We start from the raw sequence: 8,614 nt of genomic DNA, 5'->3' as shown, positions 1-8,614 counted from the left end.
GTCCAACCCCTCCCATTTGAAACATCTGGACCTGAGTAAAAACAACCTGAAGGATTCAGGAGTGAAGCAGCTGTGTGGTTTTCTGGAGAGTCCAGACTGTAGACTGGAGACTCTGAGGTCAGTCAGCTCTGATTCCATCAGTTTTCTTTTATTTTCAGGCAGTAACTAATATTCAGTCTCTGTTTGCTCCAACACTTGGATGAACCATGTGATGGTCTAGAAGCTGAAATATTCAATATTTCATTTTGCTGCTGATGAAAGATGGAGCTGATCAATCAGCTGATTGGTGGTTGGAGTCATTGATCAGGTAGCAGTAGCAAACATCTGCTGCTTCCAGTTTCTAATGCCTTTCTTCTTTTCTCTGGTTTCCCTCATTTTAAACTGAAACTCTTTGAAGATGTCACCATGTGCTCTGAAAACTGTGACTCTACTACTACTATATTTGATTTTAATCAGGATTCAAGAGTTTTGGATTTCAAAGGTTTTTATTGTCACTTCTTTGTATTGTCAGAGTAGAATCAAAAATATGTTTCACTCTCACCTTAAACATAGATATAAAATAGACACTAGAAACAAATAGAATAAATGTAATATATGAAGTCCACTTCAGTCTATTATCAGTGTTATACACTCACTGGCCACTTTATTAGGTACATCTGTTCAATGGCTTGTTAACACAAATAGCTAATCAGCCAATCACACGACTGCAAATCGCAAAGTATTTATTCATGTAGAGTTGATCAAGACAACTTGCTGAAGTTCAAACCGAGCATCAGAATGAGGAAGAAAGAGGATTTAAGAGACTTTGAACGTGGTCTGGTTGTTGGAGCCAGACAGGCTGGTCTGAGTATTTCAGAAACTACTGACCTACTGGGATTTTAACTAACAACCATCTCTAGGGTTTACAGAGAATGGTCCCAAGAAGAGAAAATCCTGTTGGATTCACCTGTTTGGAGTTTCCAGGTTTTAAGCTTGTTCATTCTGAACCTTCAGCTCTGAACACATGATGAAACTCTGGATGATTTCAACAGGAAGGTTGTAAACTCACATCTTTTATTCTTTATTCAGGTTGATTTACTGCAGGTTGTCAGAGATCAGCTGTGATTCTCTGGTCTCAGCTCTGAAGTCCAACCCCTCCCATCTGAAACATCTGGACCTGAGTTACAACAACCTGAAGGATTCAGGAGTGAAGCTGCTGTGTGGTTTTCTGGAGAGTCCAGACTGTAGACTGGAGACTCTGAGGTCAGATTCCATGTTTTCTTTGTGTGCTGAGATGAAAATGATGGTAAAGTTGTGGTGACATCAGGCTGATATTCTACTGATTCACACTGAGGATCTTCATGGTAAAGTCTGCTTTCTACTTCTGTGCTTTTTTCCATTGACTGTGGCAGAGCCATGTTGAGCTCCAAATTTCAAAGCTTCATAGAAGGAGAAAAATCCTCCACTGGATGATTGACTCTGACACTCTTGATTTCCATCTTCAGTTTCAGCTCATGTTGTTTCACATTAAAACCAACTGACCATTCTTTGACGTCATTGATGAAGCTGACAATGATTGAAATAGTTTAGTCTCTAAAATGTTGAGCCCACTTTGTCAAATGTTGAGTTGAACCAGTTTAGTGATTGGATGATGTTGGATGAGAAACTTCATTGTTGTGTTATTGCTGAATGCAGCAGTTCATTGCTGTTGTTAGGGCACCACTATCTGAACTCAAGGGTTCCAGCAGAAAAATATCAGGATTTAGTTTCTGCTGTTGAGGCCAAACATGATAAACAGATTCTAACTGAATTCATCATGTCATCAGTTAAATCCCTTCACATTTACATCTATGGCTTTATCATGTTTAAATCTCTTTATGACTAAACCTCAATAAATATCCTAAATATCTGAGTCATTGTGAATGAAAGGATTATTAATGTCCTATTAGAACTCTATTGCTCTCATAACTAGAACTGAAACAAGCAGTAGAACCAGTTCATTAACTGGTGTCAGCCTGTTACATACATAGTTTTCTACTGTCATTTAAAAATGATGAGACAATTGTAAAATCAACACATTCTAGAAATAAAGTCAAAGCAGCCAGTAATCCACTCAAAGAAAATGTGCTTTGATTATTTTACTTCAACAAGTTTTTCTTCAAACTGAAGTTGCTGTGAAAGAGTTGATTGTAAATGAGCTTAGTCATCCATGGAAAAGACAAATCATTAAGATTCTAGTTTTACAAACACACTTAATGTAACCAGTGTCATTTCATATTTAATAGTTGATCAGATTAGTTCTGAATATGGATTTAAAAGCTTTTCAAACTGAACTTGATATGTTAGTAACAGGGTCGATGAAACATGGATTTACATGTTGATTATATGTGAAAAAAGGATCTACTTCATCCAAACAGAGGCTTCAATCATTTCAAATCAGATTTTAAAAATTAGAAATGTCCCGTTTTCATCTGAGCTTCTCTGAACTTTGAGTAGAAAGTGAAATGTCTGAGGGTGTTTAGTTGTGCTTGTAGAGATGGAGCCACGTCTTTATTGAAACAGCAGCATGTTGTCATTAATATTAATGAGAGTTCTTCTTCTCTTCTTTTATTTGACTGTTTGAAGCTGCTTCCTGTTGGATTCACCTGTTTGGAGTTTCCAGGTTTTAAACTTGTTCATTCTGAACCTTCAGCTCTGAACACATGATGAAACTCTGGATGATTTCAACAGGAACTTTGTAAACTCACATCTTTTATTCTTTATTCAGGTTGATGAGATGCAGTTTGTCAGAGATCAGCTGTGATTCTCTGGTATCAGCTCTGAAGTCCAACCCCTCCCATCTGAAACATCTGGACCTGAGTAAAAACATCCTGAATGATTCAGGAGTGAAGCAGCTTCTTGATCTTGTGGAGAATCCAGACTATAAACTGGAGACTCTGAGCTGAGTAGAGGGTTCCAGTCAGTCCATGCTGCTTTCATCAGTATCGTCCTAAACACAGTTAGTATCAAAGATCCAGTGTTTCCTGTAAACCTGCAGCTTCTCAGTGAAGCTGTGAGAGGAGAATGGAGACAGGCTTCAGGATTGGACAGAAAGACAGAGAGAGAGAGAGAGAGACAACAGTCAGCCAATCAGATGAGCCAGAAGCTTGTTGTGATCATGTGTTTGAGTGTATGTGATGACGACTGTTGTTGTTGTGTTGATGTGTCCAGGAAATAAAGCTGGATTCCAGCTGACAGCCTTCCAAGATGTATAGAGACAGTGGTGGTCATTCATCACATCTGATCAACAACTGATCACAGCTCTGAGATCAGTCTCACTGAAGCCTGCACATCACAGAAGCAGCGTTACATTTAGTAACCATGAGTTTCTTAGTCAGCTGATCTTTGTTTCCATGGAGCAGCAGTAAATCCATCACTAAAGTGTTGGTGCTTTAGTGAAGTGTTCAGGACTCTCAGCAGTTTCTTAGTGAAATCTGCAGAGGAAACAGACTTGATGCTAAAAGTCTCTGCAGGTCTGTGTGTGTTCACTCCAACACGTTAACATGAAGCTAAAAGGAAGCTGGCTGAGCTCCACAGCTGCTCTGAACAGGACTCAAGTCCCTGCTGCTCTTTCTACCAGATGTGATGATGAAGGGAGTCTCTGGAAACACTCCTTTACCTCCTCTCTTCTTTCTCCTCCACTATACAGGTGGTACTGATTATAAATAGGAGGATGAGCTGTGTCCTGATGATCCAGAGGTTGAAGCAGACTCTGACTGGACCATATTTCTACAGTGTAACCCTGAAATAAATGTCTTATTTTCACCATTAATGGGTCTATAAATGTTTTTGACAGATGTTTGCAATAACATTTATAAATATAAAATAAATCGACAACAACAATGAACCAAAGCAGCAGATTAAAGCAGAATCAGTAAAACGCAAATAAAAACTTCTCATTCCAATCTACGAAGGAAGTACACATTAGCTGGGTTTTCAGATAGTATCCACTGAAAACGACACCTAAATGTTTGTGCTGGTTTCTAATGCTGGTTGGGAAGACAGATGAAGGAGATTTTTCAAAATTATGAACCATTTCCTTAGTTTCTGAGGTGTTTATTTCTCAGAAGGATGCCTTGCAGAGGCAGGAAGGAGTAAAGATATCACTGTGGCTAATTTTCAGAAATGCTTGATTAAAACATGTGACTTGTGTCACAATCATGTTTAATTTGAAAGTGTCTGTATAGTGATGAAACAACCAGGTACTGGAGTTTAATTCTACACCTGGTAGGATTCTGACTGAGGGCAACAAAATAAATAACATTTAAATGAATACGTCAGGTGACAAGGCAGATTTTTCCTCTCATTTTGTTTTGCCACTAATGGTTGTACAGTCACTGCTTTAACCTCCTGGGACCCGAGCTGTTGCATTTTTAATATCTCCATTTCTCTTTATCTGGGATTATTAGGACCTAACAACTATAAAAACTAAGCATTGTCTTTGAACAGGAAGTAGTTTTTGGAAGAATGTCCTCGTGTGTTCATTGGAATTATTTCATATAATAATATTCATATAAATATTATATCAATATTATAAAAAAGTCATCAATATGTAACAAAATATAAAACTGTTAATTTTCATGTGTGAACATTGCTGTGCAAAAACAGAACTGATGTCCCACACAGTAAAACCAGCATACCCAAATTAACACTGTAATCAGATTCAGAATTACTTCATTGGTCCCAGGGGGAAATTCCTTTTCCTTACAGCAGCTCCAACCCAAAGTGTAACAGTGTTTAGAACAAAGAGCAATTCGAATAAGTAAGAGACAATAAGAATAAGTAAGAGAATGTAAAAAATATAGGACAGCATATATATATATATATATATATATAGAGAGAGAGAGAGAGAGAGAGAGAGAGAGAGGCGACTCTGGCTCTTCCTGTAGGGGGCGTCAGTGTTCTTCCCCCAGTCCAGTCTATTATCAGTGTGAACCCCCAGATACTTACAATCCTCCACTATGTCCACATTTACCCCCTGGATGGAAACAGGGTCACCAGTGCCTTGGTCCTCCTCAGGTCCACCACCAGTTCCTTCATCTTTGTCACATTGAGCTGTAGATGGTTCTCCTCACACCATGTGACAAAGTTGTCCACAACAGCCCTGTACTCCACCTCATCTCCCTCTGATACATCCGACCACTGCAGAGTCATCAGAAAACTTCTGGAGATGACAGGTCTCTGTGCAGTGGTTGAAGTCCGTGGTGTAGAAGCACTGGAGAAGACAAAGAACATGACTCTCACAGTACTCGCCGTCTTGTCCAGATGGGTGTAGACACGGTTGAGTAGGAAGATGATGGCATCTTCAACTCCGAGTTGGGGCTGGTAGGCGAACTGGAGGGGGTCCAGATTGGGCTTGACCACGGGCCGGAGCTGCTCCAAGATGAGTCTCTCCAGGGTTTTCATGATGTGGGAGGTCAGCGCCACCGGTCTGTAGTCCTTCGGGCCACCGGGTCGCAGCGTCTTCAGCACAGTAACTAGGCAGGACGTCTTCCACATCACAGGGACCCTCTGCAGACTCAGCCTCATGTTGAAGACATGCTGAAGGACTCCACAGTTGATCTTAACACTTTTAAAGTGTCTATATGGCTCCACACCTCTGAGTGTTAATTTAATACTTTTTCACTTTTTCAAGTGTTGGTACCTTTACACTAAGTTAGTGTAAATTTGACTCTTCTTGTAGTTAAATTTAACACTGCCTCTTTTTTTTAACCCTTTATGTAGTGTTAGCAATTAACTATCTCACCTTAAAAATAGAATATGTTAATAATTTTTTGTATAACACAGAACTTGAATTATTTACAATCATTTAAATGCAAAGTGTATTTTTCTTGGGAGGATTATTAGAGCCTTGGACATGTCACTGAACAGTAGCAACTGTCATGGCCTCTGCTCCCTGGTTTGTGTGTGCAAGGCCTGATTACTGATAGGAGACTGCTGTGCTGGAGCCGAGGCCTCTCAGCTGCTGCTCATCTGGTCATCAACCTGGCTATTTAAGATCCTGGGCCACAGTCACTCAGCGCTGGATCATAGACACTGCTACCAGTTAGTGACGTCTCCAGCTCACTATGCTATCTGTTCGAATGTTTGTTGTTATCCGAGCTTTTCCTGAAAACTAATCTGATCTCTCTTCCACACACCAGCTACACACTCCACCCGGACGCCAGCCTGCCTGTCTGCCTTCTTCTGCTGGTACCAGTCTCCCTGCCATACTACTCTGCTCAGTAAATGCTCTTGTCACCTAACCTCTGCTTCTGCCTCCTTCCCTGATCCTAAGTCCGCCTACCCGGTTTTGACATGATGCTTTATATTTAGAATAACAAATCACTGTGGTTACCAGTAGCGTTGTTGCATCAGCTTTCATAAGTTTTCCTGTGTCAAAAACGTTGTTGACCACCTTTGACCACAGACCTTGTTAAGGTGCAAACAAGATTCATTAAGCCAGTGAGATACAGGGGGGTGTTGCACAAAAGTCGAATAAAGACATCCGGGATAAGTGAGTAAGCCCGGCTTGAATAAACCTGGTTGGTGCTTTCTTGGATTAATCGGTTGCACGATTGCTGAGTCAGGATAGAAAGACGCGGTTTAATCCAGCCAGGTGTGGATTGTTAGGATAAATGCGTGTTCACGTTATTCTGAAGACCACGAGATCGATCACAGAATCACAGATAGGAAAATAGAACATGGACGCGCGTCATACTTCACCATCACTGAACAAGAGCTGCTTGTTGGACAATGTGAAGAATTAAAGAACATTATAAGAACAAATGGGCACACCAGGGCAATTAAAAAGGAGAGAGAAAAGCCTGGTAGACAATAGTGGACCGGTTTAATGTGTAAGTAGCCTGAACATGTACAACTGAAACTGTTCTCCACTGGAACTGTTCTAGTTACAGTTAAAGGATGTGGAGCTGATTAGCCCATTAAAGTGTTTTGGCTTTAATATGGCTCATGTTATATAGGGTATAATTAAGTTCAAAGAAATGATCTCCTCTTCTATTGAATCTATTTTCCCACATTGTGTTCTGTTTCATTCATTCATTTTTCTTAAAGAACAAACTGAGGACTGGGCAGCAGGTGAAAACCAAACACAAGAAGATTCTGCTGACAATGTATTTCTGTATGATTTTAACGGTCAAGAAAAAAGCACATAAAACTGACACCGGGGATGGTCCACCCAGCCAGGGGCTGACCCCAGCAGAGGGGCTGGCAGTGGATGCTAATAAAGGGGGGCCAGTGATGGAGGGGTCCAGGGAGGGACTGTGATGGAGTCAGTCCGAGCAACAGGAAGTAGCAGCTTCTTAAGGGTTTCAGTTCTACTAGAGATTAAACACACTTGATAATATTCTACTATCTGACTTAGAATGTTCTTGCAGCGTCTGGGGACATGGTTTTACTTTAGGAGCCACTAGAAGATGGACTCCAGAATGTTTGAGGTATCATGTCAGTGTTGTGGAGATCTCCTGCTTATTTAGTCCAGGTTAATATAAAGTCAGTGATGTGGTGCTAATAAAAATATGTGTTCCAGGACCCAGAGACTGCACAGCCTCTACAGCAGCCTACAGGAGTATATGCTGAAGTAAATCTACGTGATGCACAAATACTGCTGCTAATTGACATTTCTTCAAAAGACTTCACAGACTGTAAGAATTCTGTACGGTATGAAGAACACCTGCAGTAACAGGCAGAGCTGGAAGAAGTCAACATTCAGAGAGAAAAAGGAAATCTGGAGCTGGTGGAGTTGGACATTAAAAGGAGAACATTGGAAACTAGAGAAAGTTCCAGAAACTGGGAGGGAGGAGTATTCCAGGGCAAACCGTAACTGTATTTGTGATGGAGTGTTGTTTCTTGTGACTTTTGCTTTCTGTACTCCAGCTCAAAGCTGAAAAAATGGTGCTTGTAAATTAATATTTGATCTAGAAAAAAACGTGTCTTTTTTCTTTCACCATGAATGTGGGAAACACAACTGATTCAAAGAGGTGGGACTTTGAACCAATACCCGACAAAATGCACATACACAGAAAAAAGTACCACACAAAATCATTTGTTGACAAAAATTCTAAATTCAGCATTTAAGTTTAGGAGAGAAAATAAAGCAACATGTTGCTCTCTGACCAGCTGACCAGGAATGTTGTCTGGGAATCAGAACTCCAGAGAATTATCTAATGATGATGCATCATTTCTTAACCTGCTGGACACTGTTACACACTCATAATATCCAACATTCTTTCAAATATACACCACACATTACACAAATATGATATAAAAGGGATATGCCATCATGAAGAGGAACCAGGTGAATGGGGAGTTGGACCTATATGTGAACTATGTTGCCCCCATTAGCCGTAATAGAACACCATCTTTCAACTCCAGCATCTTTAAAAGTGAAAATCTAATCAACTGCAATGATCCACATATTAATCAGACTCTGATAGAACCTCATCAACTAGTCTTTATTAGTATTGGAATATAACTCTAGGCCTGACAATAATAAACCAAATGAATGAATAGAAAGATGGTTGAAGTTAAACACAGAAGTCAGAACGATGTGGGACCCTTAGAAGCATCTTCTGTCAGTAATGTTTAAGTCGTGATA

The 8,614-nt window shown here is 40.2% G+C and overlaps 1 long non-coding RNA gene across 1 annotated transcript; it reads left to right on the top strand.

Moving 5' to 3' along the window:
• The first annotated feature begins 2,915 nt into the window (after nt 1-2,915).
• Nucleotides 2,916-3,790, top strand: LOC125003604. Its single transcript, XR_007112251.1, has 2 exons — nt 2,916-2,977; nt 3,668-3,790. It is a non-coding gene; the product is annotated as an uncharacterized LOC125003604 (long non-coding RNA).
• The last annotated feature ends 4,824 nt before the right edge of the window (nt 3,791-8,614 follow it).

This window comes from Mugil cephalus, chromosome 2 (genome assembly GCF_022458985.1).
Source record: "Mugil cephalus isolate CIBA_MC_2020 chromosome 2, CIBA_Mcephalus_1.1, whole genome shotgun sequence".
NCBI lineage: Eukaryota > Metazoa > Chordata > Actinopteri > Mugiliformes > Mugilidae > Mugil > Mugil cephalus.
The sequence above is the reverse complement of the archived record's forward strand: the minus strand, read 5'-3'. Positions and strand labels throughout refer to the sequence as shown.